Source organism: Suncus etruscus, chromosome 11 (genome assembly GCF_024139225.1).
Source record: "Suncus etruscus isolate mSunEtr1 chromosome 11, mSunEtr1.pri.cur, whole genome shotgun sequence".
NCBI classification, from domain to species: domain Eukaryota; kingdom Metazoa; phylum Chordata; class Mammalia; order Eulipotyphla; family Soricidae; genus Suncus; species Suncus etruscus.
Genome location: NC_064858.1, coordinates 39,312,531 through 39,332,281, shown reverse-complemented (window position 1 = coordinate 39,332,281; position 19,751 = coordinate 39,312,531). Strand labels below are relative to the sequence as shown.

General features: G+C 44.9%; 1 protein-coding gene across 1 annotated transcript in view; it reads right to left on the bottom strand.

Moving 5' to 3' along the window:
• The window catches only part of SYN3 (synapsin III), a 367,029-nt gene that overhangs the window by 300,841 nt on the left and 46,437 nt on the right, over positions 1-19,751 (bottom strand). The window lies entirely within an intron of this gene.

The window sequence follows — 19,751 nt, the reverse complement described above, 5'->3', positions numbered from 1 at the left end:
GGCTTCTGGTGCTGCCAAGTTGCTTCCTGCCTTGTGTCTTGCTCAGTTTTATCTCAGTAAAAGGAAGATATTAACACCTGCATGACATATATCTGAGAGTTACTTTAAGGGTGATATAAGATAGAGAATTCTACATAATTGCATAGAATTATTTTATTGAGTCACTCTATATTCCACACCAGGAATTTACTAAGTTATTCTTCCCATTTATTCATTTACCTATTTATCTATTCAATAACAGATCTCACTGTCCCTTTTGCCCATCCACCCATTCATCCATCCATTAATCCATTGATCCACTCATCTACCTAATCACCCACCCACTCATCCATCCATTCATCCATTCATAATTTTGCTATGAATCTACCAGTTTATCTATCCATCCACACATCTATGATTTGGTTATCTTTCCTTACAAATCTGTTTTTTTTTCTATCTTTCATAATATCAGCAAGTGGGCAGGGCAACTCCTGGCTTAATACTTGGGTTTTTCTCTGGGTAGTGTTCAAGAGACCATGTGGTGCTGGCGACTGAACCCAGGTCTCTCACATAGAAAGCATATACTTAGTTTATTGAGTGTCCTCTCTAATACCTAATCTATGTTTTACTTAAATGGAAACAGATATTGTAATGTTTCCTTTTTCTCTATTTCCTCGTTGGTTCTACAATTCAAATTTTCCTATGTATTTGATTTTTTATACAAGCATCCTAATTTCATCCTCTATCTTTCTATTCATATTGAGTCTCCTTTCATACTCAACTTCTCTATCATAGCACTTATATCTATAATTGTTTATGATAAGCAACTTCATCCTATGCAAATGGCCACTAAACTATAAAGCAGTCAGTCCCTCAAGATTGGGAACAACTTAATTTATTCATCATCCTATTTCCAACACTGATCTGTGTACTTAGCACATGCAAGAGCTTAAGCAATTTATATATATTTAAATTTAAATATATATTAAATATATATAAACATATTTATATATTAAATATACAGTATATTAATATACATTAAATTTAAATATATATTTAAGTAATATATATTTATATGTTATTTATATATAATATATATTTAAATGTGTGGAGGATTTTGGTAGTGGGTGAGGGGAGATTTTGTCACACCTAATGGTACTCAGAGGACCATATGCAATGCTGGGGACTGAACAAGAGTCACAGTTGCTGGAGTCATATGCAAAGCAAGTGTCTCACATTCTGTAACATTTATCCAGCCCTGTCAATTAATATTTGCTAAATGTAAAAAGGCAGATAAGGGTGAAAATACCTCCAAACAATATTTTAGCTGACAGTGGTCCTCAAACTATGACCCGAGTATTTGTTCTTGTTTTGTTTCTTCACTTCAAAATAAGATATATGCAATGTGCATAGAAATTTGTTCATAATTTTTGTTCGTACTATAGTCCAGCCCTCCAACGGCCTGAGGGACAGTGAACTGGCCCTCTGTTCAAAAAGTTTGAGGACCACTGCTTTAGCATATCCTCTGTACTAGAAACTGCTCTGAGTCTAATATAGAACTTTTCTCGTGTGACACTATATCACCACAAGTGTAGTTATCATTATCTTCATCACACAAAGACCCTGAAACCCAGGAAGATGAAATACTTTCTCCAGAACTTATTCTAATCCAACATTTTTTATTTTTGTTGGTTTTTGGGTCACACCCGGCAGCGCTCAGGGGTTACTCCTGGCTCTATGCTCAGAAATCACTCTTGACAGGCTCAAGGGACCATATGGAATGCCAATATTCGAACAACTGACCTTCTGCATGCAAAGCAAATGTCTTACCTCCATGCTATCTCTCCAGCCCTAATCCAACATTTTGAGTAGGCTCAATCATAAAAAAACAAAACAAAACAAAAAAAAAAACAGTGAACATGGAGGTAAGCGCTGGTTTATATTTCCTAGGGAGAGGGCCTCCTATTTGTTGTTTATCAAATGGCCCCCATGCAGAATTCTGGGAGGACTGGGAGGACACTCTTGTGTATCCTCAACCACTGGGACAGGCAGTCAGTGTTTGAGCATAGCAATGGGGCACTGCTCTGGCCCAGTGATGCTCAGGTTACCAGGGCTGCCCCTGGCAGTGCTTGGCCTCCTGAAATACATTTGTAGGGTCTGGTGCTCTTAGATGTAAATATCCTTCCACACACAATGTGCAAGTAATCAAAGTCTGCGCTTGCTTTTCTGTTGTTGATATGATAAAACTTGCACTTGCGTGTTATTTCTGCTTATTGAGCACTGTACTCTGCTGGGCATTTTCACAAACCTTTGTTGGAACATAGCTCTTCGTTCCTACAGTCTATTTTCCTGTTTCCCCAAGAACATTTCTATCATTTTCCCTGAACATTTTACCTTCTATCTTTCCAATTTTCCATTGGTGAAATCTCTGACCAAGCTTCAGTCTATTCCCACCAACTTCCTAAACCTGCAAGCTCCCCCTTTCTCAGATGAACTGAACTATGGACTGAGCAAAATATAATACCAGTGCCACCTTTTCTCAATTCTGCCAGGCAGAGATGTTATTGGTTAAGAAATTAGTGGGGAAAAAAAAAGAAATTAGTGGGAAAGGAGTTGTTGGTGTAACCCGAAAGCATGATCTGAGCTTTCCCCCAGGGAATGGTCTTTGATGGTCTGTGAATAAGTCTCAGACAAAAAGTAATCTTAAAAAATTTTTTGAGAGAATCTTCCAAGAAATGCATAGGAAGGCGAAAAGTCCTTTATAGGGTTCTATTTTTAACAATGGAGATGGGACTAGGGTTGGTGTCATACAAGGCAAGAGCCGAAACCCCTGCACTAGCTTTATGACTCCACAAAAAAATCTAACAAGAGTTTGTGTTTCACAAATCTTTATAGGTAGCAAATACCATACCCCAGGATATACCAAGGCATGGTATTATTTTTTTTTTTTTTTTTTTTTTTTTTGGTTTTTGGGCCACACCTGGTAACGCTCAGGGGTTACTCCTGGCTATGCGCTCAGAAGTTGCTCCTGGCTTGGGGGACCATATGGGACACCGGGGGATCGAACCGTGGTCCATCCAAGGCTACCGCAGGCAAGGCAGGCGCACCTTACCTTTAGCGCCACCGCCCGGCCCCATGGTATTATTTTTTAATATATATTTTATTTAAATACCTTGATTACATACATGATTGTGTTTGGGTTTCAGTCATGTAAAGAACACCACCCATCACCAGTGCAACATTCCCATCACCAATGTCCCAAGTCTCCCTCCTCCCCACCCGACCCCCACCTGTACTCTAAACAGGCTCTTCATTTCCCTCATACATTCTCATTATTAGGACAGTTCAAAATGTAGTTATTTCTCTAACTAAACTCATCACTCTTTGTGGTGAGCTTCCTGAGGTGAGCTGGAACTTCCAGCTCTTTCTCTTTTGTGTCTGAAAATTATTATTGCAAGAATGTCTTTCATTTTTCTTAAAACCCATAGATGAGTGAGACCATTCTGCGTTTATCTCTCTCTCTCTCTGACTTATTTCACTCAGCATAATAGATTCCGTGTACATCCATATATAGGAAAATTTCATGACTTCATCTCTCCTGACAGCTGCATAATATTCCATTGTGTATATGTACCACAGTTTCTTTAGCCATTCGTCTGTTGAAGGGCATCTTGGTTGTTTCCAGAGTCTTGCTATGGTAAATAGTGCTGCAATGAATATAGGTGTAAGGAAGGGGTTTTTGTATTGTATTTTTGTGTTCCTAGGGTATATTCCTAGGAGTGGTATAGCTGGGTCATATGGGAGCTCAATTTCCAGTTTTTGGAGGAATCTCCATATCGCTTTCCATAAAGGTTGTACTAGACGGCATTCCCACCAGCAGTGGATAAGAGTTCCTTTCTCTCCACATCCCCACCAGCACTGATTGTTCTCATTCTTTGTGATGTGTGCCAATCTCTGGGGTGTGAGGTGGTAATCATCAGGGAGATGCATGGTATTATTTTATAGTCCTAATGGATGTAAGCATTTGTACCTCTACTAATATTGGTAGAATCAGGAGCAAAAGAAAAATTAAAGCCAATGTATCACATGTATTTAACATATATCTAATGTTTAATAATGACAATAAAACTAGTAAACACTTACATTGAATATATCTTTTTCCTCAACAGATGGAATATAAGAATCTACTGTCACAGTGAGAACTGGAAATTCTGGAATTTGGGGTGTTCCATTCAGAACACAGGAGAGCTGAAAGGGTTTATACTTGATTCTCCATTGTACCCTCTCTTCCCTGAACCCTAAGGCCTTTTGAAGACACACACATAAATAAGCCCACACGGTTATTTCCTCATCAACACCCCAGCTGTCCCCTGGTCACAATATTGGGAGAATGGGGAATGGGATTGGACCCTGATGCTAATGGGCACAGATGCCAAATTTCTGGGTCCCTATGGCATGGTTTGTATTGCAGACTCTGATACAGAACTCATCTCTCTGTCAGGATGGAGAGTTTGTCAGAAACAGAACAAAATTTGAGCTGAGTCTCTACAGCTTATGCTTCAGAAAATAGAATGAATTTTGAGTGGGCCAGGGAGCTCAGATGGTAAATAGTGCATCATCATCAGTATGCTGGACAAAGCATGGATTGGGACGAGTGCAGGCTTGAGAAAACCCAAGAACCGCCACTCACATGGTGATATGACAAGGCACTGGGCCACTCTAGGACTCAGTCTCCTCATTTGTTACAAGGTCTGTGTCTCCAGTCAGGGCTGTGATGATCTAGCCCCTTCCCCTCTATGCTGCAAGGCAGAACAATCTGTTGGTGTGAGTTGGGGTGACTGGATGTGATCCTGGCACTCCCTCACAGGCTATCTGGCTGAGAGCACTCACTATCCCCCCTGGACTTGCAAATCGGGACTCACAATAGCTATCTTGCAGTGTGGTTGTGAGAATTAAATGAGACCAAAGACCAAAGAGGGGCTGAAAGGACAGGCTCGTGATATGAAGCTCACCACAAAGAGTGGTGAGTGCAGTTAGAGAAATAACTACACTGACAACTATGGTGACAATGTCAATGAGTGAGAGAAGTAGAATGCCTGTTTCTAATACAGGCAGGGGTGGGGTAGAGTGGAGGAGGGAGACTGGAGACATTGGTGATGGAAATGTTGCACTGGTGAAGGGCGTGTGTGTCTTCTTTATGACTGAAACCGAACTACAATTATGTTGTAATCAAGGAGCTTAAATAAAGACAATATTTAAAAATATTGGAAATAAACTTCTGCTTTGCTAAAAAAAATAAAAATAAGACCAAAAATGAGAACAACTTAGAATAGTGCCTGGTACTGTGTAGACTCCAAAGTGTGTGTAGCTCAGAGTCAGGGTTGAAGCAATAGCAAAGAACTACCAAGTGTTTCCTCAGCTTTGAGTGACAAATTTTTGGGGTCCCTCATCCACAAAGCATCATTGGGCCTTTGTGAAAGACACAGACCAGAGGACATTTCTGCTCTTTTGATGTGTCCCATCAGGGACAATAGACAACAACAATTGAGGTTATGAGGGTCAGAAACCTGCCAGCATCCACAGACCCCTCCATCTAAGGGCCACTCACATGGCCCTGGGAGGGGTTCAGGCAGGGAACAGGATGGTCCAATTTATACAATACCTCCAAAATTCAAACTCACATAACATCTGTGGTTTCTATGAGTTCGGTTTCAGGCTTTTAGATTGAAGGGAGTCAGTCCACACTCTCTGGGTCCCTCATGATCTGGATTCTGCTGAATTTATGGCAGAATTTATGAATTTATGGTGCTGACCCTCTCTCTCTTTCTCATTCACTCTCTTATCCTCTCTCCTTCTCCCTTTTGGGAACTACTGAGACTGGGCATCTGTGCCTCCATGCTCACAGAAACTTCGTGTCCCGTGTTTAGCTCATTACTGTGAAAGATCTGTAATTCACTTTGGTCAAAATAAAAATTATTTAAAACAAGAAAAAGTGACACATAGAATCGCAGCAAAGGTTCGAGCTCAATTGAAATGTCTTCCAGGGAGCGGCCTAGGCCTCAGGGAGATGCTTCACTGCCACCTACGGGCACCCCGCAGAAAAACACCTACCCGTCTGTGCTGATTAAGATGTGGACGCCTTTGTCCAGGATCCAAGCGGCCTGACCAGCAGTCCTTACCCGGGTTCTAACCCTGAACTCAGAATGCTCTGAGCTAGAGCAATGCCACCCAGGCAGCTCCGGTGCACACACGGCCTCACCTCACCTGCCAACGACGAACACACGCGCTGCCCATCTCTGGAATGTTTACCATGGGGGTCTGGCAGGCAGACTGGGCTGAGGCTGCGGGTCAGGCGGTCCGCGGTCCTCCCTGGCCAGCAGTCAGAAATCTGGCTTCTGACAGGCCACACAGGCTGCTGCCCCCTGATTCATTCAGCCTAGAGCTGCCTCTGAACTCCTCTGTCTGGGAGAGGGGAGGGGAAGGATGGTCTGGAATTCTAGATGCCTTGGGGGCTGGGTTACTCTGTAACTGCCCCGCTTGTTTGACCTCAGCTGTGCCCAGAGGCCCCATCTTCCTGATGCCCTAACATGTTTATTCTCATAACAGGCTCCCTGAATATCACAGCCATCAGTCAAGTCCTCATCAGCCTTGGGAAAGGGGCCGGGCCCCCCACTTGATTCCACAAAGCTTCTGCCTCTGTGGGTGGTCTCATATTTTACTGCCACATCAGAGGCACCAGGAAGGAGAATATTATAAAACCGGTGGAGCCTGGGGTGGGAAATGCCTCGCTGGGGGGAGGCGGGATGTGGAATGTGAGGGATTTACAAGGAGACACGGTACCAGCTTCTTTCATGGATGCAGCTGAGACAGGAGAAGGGAAGAACAGGCACACGCAGATTTAGAGGCGACCCAGGGTGCCTCTCTTGGAAATCCATCCAGGAGGCTGCAACCCTGTGGCCCTGGAGGGGAGGAGGGCCCAGGAATGTGCTGTTTGGATGGATATATCTATCTGCCCACAGGTTGGGTAGTGCAGTGAGATGGGCAGAGGAGGGAGCCAGAAAGATTTCCTTGTGTTTCTGATGCCACACATAGATGGTGGCTCATTTGTGGTGGGATGGAAGTGTGAGGAGGCAGAAGGTGGACCACACAGGCCTTCCATGGGCTGGGCCACTTGGTGACATGGGCAAAGCCCGGCGGCACAGTGGTGTTGTGTTGTTCTCTGCCACTTATGTTGCCAACCATCTTGACTACAAACCAGAGGGGACTTTCGAGGAGAAAGACTGTCCTTGGATCCTTGAACCAAATCTTCTGCAGGAAGAGTGAGGGAAGGCACCTCTGATGGTGCGCAGTGCCTTGACCCTTGGGTTGAAAGCTGTGAAGATGAGAACTAAGAGTCAGAGGGCCCCAGAGTGCAGAAGGTCACATGATCTTCCAGTGGCATCAAAAAGGGAAAGGTATTTTGAGGGGAGGCTAGGTCACAATTCAGGTCCTCAATTCACTCCCTGACTGAACCTCATGGAACTCAGGCAGGCCTGAGAAAGGCTGAGTATCTTTGCTCTGGTGTACAGATGCACTCACAGAAGGTCAGAAAATGAATGGGGGTTGTGGGAGTAGAAGTATGTGCCCAAGGAATGAGATGCCCAGAATGAGCACAGGGAACAATGTGGTATGTAGATCAGTTGGTCCAGTTACCCAGGGAAGCATCTTTCTCTGGAGGATCCTGAGAACACATTCTGTCATGTCCTACTAAGAGTCAGGGCCTAGGATTCTGATGTACTATGAGCCACAGTCCGAGTCAGCATCTGCCGGTGATTTTTATATGAGTTTGTTTTTGTTTTGGGGCCATACTCAATGGTGCTCAGCCTTACTTCTGGCTTTGCACTTAGAAATTACTCCTGGCAATGCTTGGGGGGTATATGGTTTACTGGGAAACCTTCCTCTTCCCTTCCTTCCTTCTTTCTTCCCTCCCTCCCTTCCTTTCTCCCTCTCTCCCTTCCTCTCTTCCTTCCTCTCTCTCCCTCCCTCCCTTCCTTCCTTCCTTCCTTCCTTCCTTCCTTCCTTCCTTCCTTCCTTCCTTCCTTCCTTCCTTCCTTCCTTCCTTCCTTCCTTCCTTCCTTCCTTCCTTCCTCCCTTCCTTCCTCTCTCCCTTCCTTCCTTCCTTCCTTCCTTCCTTCCTTCCTTCCTTCCTTCCTTCCTTCCTTCCTTCCTTCCTTCCTTCCTTCCTCCCTTCCTTCCTCTCTCCCTTCCTTCCTTCCTTCCTTCCTTCCTTCCTCCCTTCCTTCCTCTCTCCCTTCCTTCCTTCCTTCCTTCCTTCCTTCCTTCCTTCCTTCCTTCCTTCCTTCCTTCCTTCCTTCCTTCCTTCCTTCCTTCCTCTCTCCCTTCCTTCCTTCCTTCCTTCCTTCCTTCCTTCCTTCCTTCCTTCCTTCCTTCCTTCCTTCCTTCCTTCCTTCCTTCCTTCCTTCCTTCCTTCCTTCCTTCCTTCTATCCTTCCTTCCTTCCTATACATCTTTCCATTCATCCATCCATGCATTAATCCACTCATTCAACCATCCAGATTATTTATCTACCCAGCAAAGAATTGATCCACCCATCCATTTATTTAACAACTGATGAAGCATCAATCTATCTAATCTACTAGATAATCTACTAATCTATCTAAGTCTACTATGTGCTCAGCACAGGAATTATGCTGAATAAAGCAGCCCCCTGCCATCCTGACACTTAGAGTTTAGTCAAGAGAAGGCTAGATGAGGAGCTAGACTGAATACTTACCCCAACTCCTGTCTTCTATATCAGGAATTGCTACCTCATAGAGTCCACAGCTTGGTTCTATTAGACTTAAATCTTTTGCCTGTTTTGGGACTACACCTGCAAAGCAAACACCCTACTCACTACTACTAGTTCTGGTTTATTCTTTTAATTTAATGATATAAAATTTACACCAAAACTCAGTTCATTGGCTTCCCCTGAAATAATTCAGCAACATCAGGCCCACAGAGTGGACTACAGCTGCCATCTCCAGATGGGCATCACTTTTCATGTCCACCACGGCTCTCTGTGAACATACGGAAGCTAAAACCAAGTGACAGACACATTTATTGTTCTGGTGCTGTTGTGACGGTAGGGAAATATTTCTTCAGCCTGTGCCTCTTCCTACCACCTGCTCCTTCACTCACCAACCAGCTTTGTCTCCTATGAGCAGCTGCATTGGAACCCCCTAATTTAGTTCATTCCAATATGAAGAGGGCACTTAGTGGACTGAAAATTTCCAGGAAACCCAGGCTCCTGCCTTCCTGCTGGTTCCAGGACAAGGGGGTCAGGAGATGAGAGCAAAGCCCCCTCATAGACAGCCCCCCCTCCTGCCAGGGAAACACATCTCAGGCTTCCACAGGCAAGGAGAAGAGAAGTTCTGTAATGAGGTTGGCATTATTACAGTGACCGTTTCCCTGAGGCAAAGCCTAGTCTCTAGCACGATACATCTCACAAAGCCCAGAACATTGTGGAGACACCTTCAAAAGCCATTCAGAGGACATGGATGAGAAAAGTTTCAGAGGACAGGGAGGGATTACCAGTTCAACTAATGAACTTCTCAAAGGAAAGTAAGGCCAGACCTGGGAAAGGGCCAGAATAGTCAGAGATGGGAATGTAAACTGGGACAAGCATTTCAAAAAACAGGAAGATTTCTCAAAAAGCTCAAGATAATCAATTCCATTATCAGGTATCAATTCAAAGAATATGAACATATTAACTTGAAAAGTTAGCTCCACCCCAATAGTTACTGTAGGACTGTTTACAATAACTAAGATGTGGAAACAAGCCAAGTGCAAAGTGTACCGACAAAAATGGAAAAACATCATTTCCTCAGACCCTCATATTGGATCCTGGGAAAGGTTGAACAAAAATTGCCAGAGGCCTCTTGACCGCCTGAGCACTGCACCCCCATTAAAAATAAACCAACACAATAACAGCAAAATATGTGAGATATAAACAATATGTGATAGTGTTGTACTCATAGAAAGAATGTTTCCCATTCAGAGAACATTCAGAGAACAGGAGGAAATTGAACAAAGCAAGTGAAGTTAGAAGGAAAAAGACAAAAATTGGATGATTTTACCTGTGCCAGCATCATAAGAAAATAAAATAAATGAACCGGGTCCAGCAAAATAAAGACAAACCAATGGACACTGACAACAAAACAGGTTTTGGGAGGGAGGCAGAAAGGGGCTGGGGTGGACACAACAGAGCACTGTGTTTCCTGCTGTAAACACACACCAGAGACGGGTGAGTGTTAATTTATTTTTATTATTATTATTGCTGTTGTCTTCATTTTAATCATTCATTTGTTGCAACAGAGAACTTTCTGGCCAGGCAGCCCTCTTGATCCTGGGGAGACTTTACTATTCTGTATTTTTGCTAAAAGACCGCTTCTTTCTTACTGGCTCCATTTAGCCCGTTTGGCTCCTGTGAAATTTCCATCTTGGGGTTTGGAAACAGAATCATGACAAAAACTCTTCAAATTTGGAAGTTCTACTCTAAGAACTCACCGGTGTGGGGCTTGGGGAAGAGGGTCTTAGGTGACTGTCCTGCACCCATACTGTTCATCTCTAGAGCAAGCAGCACCTCTGTTTGCATGGGGAGAACTGAACTCCTCTCTTCAAAAATATAGTTTTGGAGAGGGATAAGGGGAGGTTAGGCCACACCTGGCAGTGCTCAGGGCTTACTCCTGGCTTTGTGCTTAAGAATCACTCTAGGCAGGGTCTGGGGGAGCACTGAGGATCAAACAGGTCAGCTACATGCAAGGCAAGTGCTATCCATCACTCTAGGCATCTTCAACGGTCTTAATGAGACTGAGCTGAGGTCCCAGGGACAAGTAAAACCAAGCAAGTCAGTTCCCCCACCATACCCCTACTCCCAGGAGTGTAGCAGGTCAACAAAGAGGTACAAAGAGGGAAGGAAACAGCAGAGTTCTACAGAGACTAACAGATGACAATATGGTCCTTTTTTCTACAAAACAGGGTCCTTTATGTAGTAGAAAAGTGCAGGGTGACCCTGAATCCGAATGTCACCCCATTGCAAACAGGCTTTGGGGGACCATGAACTTAACTATCATTTGCTTTATGGGTGGGAGAAGAGAGATGGGAGAAGAGAGAGCAGAATCCTAGCCACCAGCACCACCATAGTCCCACCCCCTTCTCTGCAGAGACATTTCCCCCAGATTTTCTAGCACCAGCTTCAGGGGGTGAAGTCCTAGCAGGCCTGCAGGAGACAACTCCTCACTGTTTCCCCCCACACCCTCCCTTCGTCCCTGCCCACCAGGCCTCGGGATTGGATGGCAGAGAGGCCTCACGAAGCGAGGTCAGCACTTGAAAAATTCCTCAAGTCAAAGGGCTCGGGGCTTGGGTGCCACACAAGGCCCTCACTGTGTGCGCACATTGTCTCCCCGATAAAAGGGGCCGGGCCTGGGAAAAGGGAGCCTGTCTCCAGGCGACTGGCCAGGCCGCTGGGGAATGCTCTGGCCCTGCCCTCCCCTCACACTGGAGCCTTCAAGATTGGGGGAGACACAGGACATGTGGGAAGGATGAGTCTACAGCAGGTGGCTCATGAGTCAGTAGAAGGTGCCCCGTTACCTTTCAGGTCTCCCTCGTGCTCCCACTCTTGCTTATTCCAGCACAGGGACAATGCCTGACTGTTCAAGGAGAACCTAGGCGCACGGGAAATAGCAGGGTATGTGTGTGTAGGGCGGGAAGATGGCTTCTAAGAAACAAGGATCTGCTTCTCCAATGAGGTGTGAGGTTGCCGGCAGGAGCCCCCCAATATGCTTTAGGAGGAGGAGGTGACTGCCATCTTCTCTCAGAGTTCTGGCCAGCCTCCCACCCCCAGAGCCCTGTGTTTCCAGCCAGCGTCGGGCATGTCCAGCTGGACAGAGAGACTGGCCAAGAGGCTCCCTCCCCCAGCCCTCAGGACTCCTGGAGTCAGCAGCCATTAGGGACTGCTGTGAATGGTTGCAACAGTGGCCATTTCAGAGCCTGCTAGTACCCTGCCAAAGCCACATCCCTCTTTCTACAAGGACTTGTCCAAAAGAACAAGTCCTGATCCTGCCGGTGGCAGCAGAGGGACATGGATTTTGGGGTTCAGAGATCAGGTTTTCCCAAGGCCTCAGGAGGTGAGAGTGCCTCAGAGGGTGAGAGTGCCCTTTCTCCCTGCAGGAAGCGCACATTTCTGGGGAGAGTATGAGAGTCTGGGGTGTCCAGCTCTGGTTCTGATTGGGAAGCAGGGACAAGCCATATCACCCCGCATCTCCCTGAACTCACGTCTTGAGCACTCACTGTCTGGCCCATGAGTAGGATGGACAGTGATTCAATGCAGGACACTTAATTCAATCCAAACTTCAGACCAACACAAAGCCTACAACACAATTCTGTGTCAATATTGCATGGATCTGAATAGATCTGCTCACCCAGTGTTTCTGTATGGGGAAGAACTGGTATTCTTATTTTTTAAATCTGCCAACCCTAGCCCTAAGGGACTGATGGTGATTTAGGATGAGTTCAAAACCCACCCCTTCTCTATAGGGCAGTGGATCAGTGGAAAGTGGAATGGTCTTAGAGGTCTCAGAGGTCTTGCAGGAGGGATGTGCTAATATATACCCCACCCTACCACTGCTCTTGGGCCTCTGGTAAGAGTAGGGGTGTAGCAGGCCCCTAGGTAAGATCTGGCTTGAAATAGTAGCTTAGAAATCAAGGAATGCAGAAGTCTGGGAAATGGCATTATGTACTCTGATCCCAGGTACTCTTTTCATAGATACCAGGTATCCTTACTCCAAGATACTCTGACTCCTAGATGCTTTGACCAAAGTATGCTGACTCCTAGGTACTCTGACCCCAGATACTATGATCATAGTTATTACTAGATACTCTTACTCCCAGACAGTTTGATTCTCAACTCTGACCCAATTACTCTGGTCCCATGTACTCTGACTTTTAAGCACTGTCTGCCAGGTACTCTGATTCCAGGTACTTTGATCTCAGCTACTCTACCCTAAGGTACTCTACTCTGATCTCAGTTACTCTGATCGCAGGTAATATCAGATACTTTTACTCCCAAATATTCTGACTTCCAAGTACTCTGACTCCTGGATACTCTGACCCCAGGTATTCTGACTCATGACTATTCTGATTCCAGGCATTTTGATCCCAGATACTCTGATAGCAGGTACTACCAGGTACAATTACTCCCAACTATTCTGACTCTTAGGTATTCTGACCTCCAGGTACTTTGACCTAGGTTCTCTGATTCAATTCCAGATAGCTGACTGCTTCTCCAGAAATTCTGCTCCATGAACTCAACCCCAAACTTTCTCAGAGCCCCTCATTTTCATGACTGTCATTCATTGTACCTATCTCACCACATTACAAGACACTGTGCCAGGCTCCTAGGATAAGGTAGTTTAACCAGGGTGGCTTAAACCCAGCTCGGGTCCCAGCACCAGTCCTAGGATAGGCAAATGGCCCACCCTATAATATGGGATGAATTCTAAAGAATTCTAAAAGTATTCTCCAGCCTCCCCATGAGCACAGTGGTAAAGGTGCTGGTTCCTTCCAAGATTCCTCTTTCACAGATGAGGAAACCAGGGCAAGAAAGGCTTGGCAAGTCTACACTACAGATAATGCCCAGAGATAGCCACACTCACAGAGCTGTGTTGCTCTTCTAGACTGAGTTCATGTCATTTATCTTTTTCTCCATTTTAAATTTCTTGGGGAAAAGACCCTTGTGTTAGGAAATATTATCTTTAATATTAAAAAAATAAGAGAAGCCATTAACAGAAAGATTCTGTCTGAGCTCCCTGGATCTTATAAAGCAGATTCTTTTTTTAAAGAGTAATTTCTCCAATGGGGATGGTTTCCAATCTGAGACAGTTTCTAATCTGAATGTCAAGATGGCTCCTGGGCTGGAGAGTTAGCATGAAAGTAAGGCATTTGCCTTGCATGCAAAAGGTCTGTGGTTCAAATCCCGGCATCTCATATGGTTCCCTGAGTCTGCCAGAAGTGATTTCTGAGTGTAGAGCCACCCCTGAGCGCTGCCGGGTGTGCTCAAAAACAAAACAAAACAAATAAACAAAAAAAAAGATGGCTTCAAGGGCAGAGTTTTTCCCCAGCATCTCTCAGCACTCAGCTGTCTCAAGGGCTTCCTTTTAGGGTGAGACTACTAGAAGCCTCTGGATGGGCATCAGGCTGAGATATGGAGTGCTCCTGCCCTCTACACTGGGCATGGGTAGATGTGTGTGTCAATGTATGATGGGGGCCCCAGAACCTGCTTCTCAGTCCTGCACAGCACAAAGCACAAGTGAGCCTATAACTAAGTGGAGGGATAGCAAGTGACCTAGAAGGTCAGAGTAGATGGTCTGAGTCTTACATCTGCTTTTATTTTAGCCTTTTGGCCTCAGTTCCTCAAGTACAAAACAAGAACCATAAAATATTGCAATGGTTGGGAGATTTGATAGAAGAATCAATGAAAACCATGTAGCAAGCAGTTTGGGGAGGAAAAGTTCACTAAGGCTTGCCACTAGATAGTAATGAAGACACTATCCCATCCCAGACAGCTCAACCCAGACAGTGGGTTATTTATTCACACTTTTATCTATTGTTCAAAAATAATTTTGACCATTTTTTAAAAACAAGCATTTCAGTCATGCCAAAGGCTGGTGACTCAGGCCATGATTAGCCTCACATCCCCTGGGACTCCTTAAGAACTTAGCCCTGGGACCAGAGAACACTCAAAGAGCTGAGTGCAGGCTTTGCATGCAGGAGGCCTGGGTTCAATACCCAGCACCACATGGTCTCTTGGCCATTGCTGGTAATGATACTGAGCTGACAGCAGTCCCTAAGCCAGGAGTAGCCCTTAGAACCAGCAAATATGGTCTCCCTTCTCCTCTCCAAAACAGAAGAAATGAGTCCCATTCAAGTGCTAGCCTAGAAACTCTCTTGCCTTGATTTCAGGACCAGGTGCCTGGTCTCTCCTAGCTTGGCTTCCTCCCTGTAAAATTCAATCCCAGACAAAGCAGGAGTTGCCCAGGAGCAGAGGTATGTTGGAAGAAAGTCAGCTGTCAGATCCCTGGGGAGATGTGAGCCCTGGATTGTAGCATTTGTCATCTTTGGTATTGGAATCATGCTACCAGGCCACTGTGACCATTTGTGGAGACAAAATCAGGTAAGAGGTAAAAGGTGGAGAAGGAGGACAAGAGATCCCTTGGCAATGAGTTCAAGTAATAAAGCTAGATCTAATTTGAACGAGAATCCCAGTCACCAACCAGTTTCAACTCCAGGTTTGTACTTTAAGGCCTGATAAGATTCTGAATGGTGCCAGTCCAGAAAGGAAGTCCCAGACTTATTCAGAGAGGAGAAACCGGCAGGAACTTAAGGCTCTGACCAGAATATGAACAAAGGCCATGCAAAGTTCAGTCTTTCCCTCTGACACTGCACTAGCAATAGGCTTCAATCTACAGGAAAATCCTCAAACCTGGACATCCTGGAAAAGGGATTATGAAATCATCTTTGCAGAAGCAAAAAATGTTCACCCCACTTTCAGAGGCACTAGCAAATTCACCTGGGGTATGCAATTCATTTGTTTGAATTTATTGGTCTCTTTCACTGGCTCACTGACTCACTTACTCACTGACTCACTCACTCACACTCTTTTTTGGTCTTGAATACATTCCTTTTGTTCTTGAACACATCTTCTCCCTCCTTCATTTTCAATAAAATATCTATACTATTGTGGTAATAGTATAGTGGATAGGGTATTTACCTTAAATGTGGTTTACCTGAGTTCAATCCCTGGCATCCTATATAGGACCCAAGCCCACCAGGACTAATTCTCAAGTTCAGAGCAAAAAGTAAGCCTTGAGCACCAGCAGGTATGGCCCGAAAGCAAAAACAAACAAAACCTATGCTGCACTATTTGCCTTCTGAAATTCCTTCCTGTAGGAATAGGCAACTGCACTTGGGGAATCTGATTGGGACTTAGACTGATTTTCCTTTTCTTGGGAAGAGTAAATTCTTGCTCCAGACTGAGAACCATGAATCCCCCAAAATTAGATAGTGGGACCCGTTGCTACACAGTGAAGACTGGTATCAGATGCAGTCCTGAGGCTTGGAGGACCCCAGTGTCCACCCTGCTCAGATGTTCATGCATAATCCCGCAGGCCTGACTTGCCTGGCATCCATTTCATCTACAAGGCTGTGGTTAGCCATGGGATGGGGATGAGTGATGGCAGCACTTTCTGTCTTGGCTAAGATATCCCTGCTCTGTAGCAGTCCATGATCCCTGCCACAAGAGGCCAAGAAAGAATTTAAAAATGGCAATAAGACCATTCACAGTAGCCAGAATCTAGAAACAACGAAGTGCTGAGAACAGATGAGTAGATAAAGAAACTATGGTACATCTACCCCATGTAATATTACACAGATGTTTTGAAAACCAAAGTCAAAAAATTTGTTCATACATGGATGGATTATGCTGAGTGAAATGAGTCATAGGGGAAGGGACAGACATAGTATGACTACAGTCATCTGTGGGATATAGTGTGATAATAATATCTAAAGTCAATAGAAATGAGAACCAGGAGGACTGGTCCATGGTAGGAAGCTTGCCACAAAGAGTGGGGAGTGCAGTTAGTACAAAGAAGGGACCACTATGATAATGATAGTTGCAAATGATCTCTCTAAACAAGAACTGGGTGCTGAAGGAGGTAAAATGATATGCATGATACCTTTTCAGTAACAGTATTGCAAACCACAGTGCCTAAAAGGAAAAAAGGATAAGAAAAAAAAAAAGAGAAGAAAAGGAAAATGTCTTCTCTATAGGCAGTCTGGGGGTGGAGGGCATAGTAGGGTGGGACAGGCAGGAGGGAAATTTGGGGCATTGGTGGTATGAAATGTGCACTGGTGAGGCATGGGTGTTGGACATTGTATGACTGAAACAACTCTGAATAACTTTGTAAGTATGTATTTCGAAGTGATTCAATTAAAACAATTAAATTAAAATGTTAAAAACAATTTTTTTTTCAAAAACGTTACACTAGTAACTTATTCCAAAGCCATTTATTCAAATCCCTAGGCACCTCCTGCTTGTCTAGGCTCTGTGAAATAAAGAAACCCCCTAGGGGTATATGGGCACCCCTAACAGTACCAGCAGTACAGAATGTCAGACTTTCTATAACAATGGGCCTAAGACTCAGGAAACTCTCTGGGTACTGTCAACCACACCTTAGTGTCAGCTTGAGTGAGTCCAGGCTAGAAGATGGTTAGCTGAGGGGTGCTGCAAGTCAAGAATACCCCTTTGACTTCCTCCCCAACAAATACAAGCAGAGGATAGTGTAAAAAAAGGTGAGACTGAAGGGCAGGTAACAATGGGCATTTGTTGAAAGAGAAGAGCAGAAATTCTGGGAGGGTGGCCATGAGTGAGGTCAGAGAAGGCACTAGAGCCAGAGGCCAGAGGCCTGGAGGAGTGTCTGGGGCAGTTTGGCTGTGTCTGTCTATCTGTCTGTGCTCAGCCTGCTCTCGAGGCCAGAGATCTGGAAGATGCCAGAGTGGGGAATGGGACCAACTCATAAACTGTTGAGGGACCAGTTTTTACTGGTCAGTGTTTGGATTTTGAAGCAAAGATCTAAAATTTCAATACCTTCTATAGACAATATTATAAAAGAAAATAACACAAAAATCTTTGCCTATTGTTAAAAAATAAGATTAAATGGCAGTATTACAGTGACATAGAGAAGTGGAAAATAAGAGTCAAGACAATGCACAGAAGAGTAAGAACATATCTCTCTCTCTCTCTCTCTCTCTCTCTCTCACACACACACACACACACACACACACACACACACACACACACACACACTTGTATGTGCTCAGGAGCTCTTCCATGACTTGCCTATATACCCATCACACACAAAAAGTACACTCAGCTGAGCATCAAACCTACACACAACTCATGGTCCTTAGTCTAATCTCCTTACCTGTGCTCAGAACAGCTCAGTTAGCTCTTGCTGGGGCCAAGGATCTCTAGCCTGAGTATGTCCATAACCATTTGCTGACCTCACTTCTAGCCAGTTTCTGCCTCCTGGACCAAGAAGGGAAACAAGTTGGAATATCCAGACCTACTACCCAAAGAAGGATGGGCAGCACATACACCGGGATGGTACAGAGGTTCACCTCTGTCATCATGTAGTTATGAAGGAAATATCTTACTAGATACTGAAAACCTGGGAAAGGACCAAAACACACAATTCCAAGTGTAACTGAAGGTGGACTATTAGCACAGCCTCAGGAGTGATGCTAATGAGTGATGTGCTAAGGGATATATGATGGTTCATCAGAGCAAGTGTCAGCTCAGAAAACAGGCACTGGAGAACCTGGAGGCAAGACCAAGGAGGCCTGAGACCAGATTGGAGCAGTCTGAAGACAAATGAGCCTGAAACCCATCAAAGCCTTCCTTTCCACAGGGTTCACACCATTGGCTAATCTGCCTCCTCCCAGAGGGCGGGATGCAGGGGAGACCTGTTAAATCAGCCCTGCTATGGGTTGACCCAAAGGGCTCCCAGAACTAGTAATATTCACCTCTAGGGCCAACTTCCCCAATGGGGTTGGGAGGTCTGAGGACAGTCACATGATCAGAGGGGGAAAGGGTAAGAGTGTGGGGGTGCACGGCTAGTTCAACTCTCAAACTAGCTTCCACTAGGAGGAGAAGTAGGGTGTATTTGTGCGTGGGAGGGTAGTGAGGCAATGAAATACCCTCCCTTATTCTGGAAACCAGATTTTTTCACTGGAAAGCTGGAGCCTGAGAGAAGGGAGAAAAGGAAGCCCCATTCTTCCTGATGAGTTCACTCCCAGTCCAGACAGTGCAGGGACATCAACCCACTCATTATCATCTCAAAGGGAAAAGAAAAGGGGTGGTGGGGAGCTGTCTTCTCCCCCCTTCAGATCATTTCTTCCTCTCAGGAGACAGTTTGCACAATGAAGTGGGCTAGACAAGTGGCTTACCCAGGCAGCCCCCACCCGCTCCTGCCAGTACCGCCCAGGAGAATGGGACGGGTGCGCCACCTGCTGGCTGCTCTTGGCAGCAGGGGATGAATGCCAACAGAGCAGGGTTAGTCTTCTAAGGCTGGCAGCACCCTTTTGGATGATAATTGGGGATGTGCTGAGATTCTGAGAGGCCTAGAGTTTGCAAACTAGCATAGTGTGCTATGTGAGACATGAATGCATCTGTAGGTGGGGAATATCTGTCTGGAGCATTTCCTGGATGCAGACAGTTGCTAGGTGAGTTCATGAGTTGACTTCTTCATTCTCCTTTCTTTAACCTACCAGACATTAAAGAGGAAGATTGTTGTTCTTATGACCTGATTAAAGTGTCATAATGTGAGACAAAACTGATAGAGGTTAAAGCGATTCTTCTGGCCAAGAATGTATCTAGCACCAGTTGGAATCATGCATGATTTAGGCCATACCTGTAGACTAGAGGGCTTGAAAGCCAGAGTCAAATGGAAATAAAACTTGGGGGAGGCCATTCATTGCATTTTTCAGTGTCATATATTGTGCCACTACACTAGAGCACACAATGTGGGGACATCGGGTGAGGAGCAGCAAGAGAGAATATTAAGATCTAAATTTATCATCAGATCACAGAGTCAAGAGACCACTAGAAAACCCTAGCGCATGAGTAAATACCAATCTATTCTACCTATATTGAGGATGAATTCACCCCTAAAACAATTA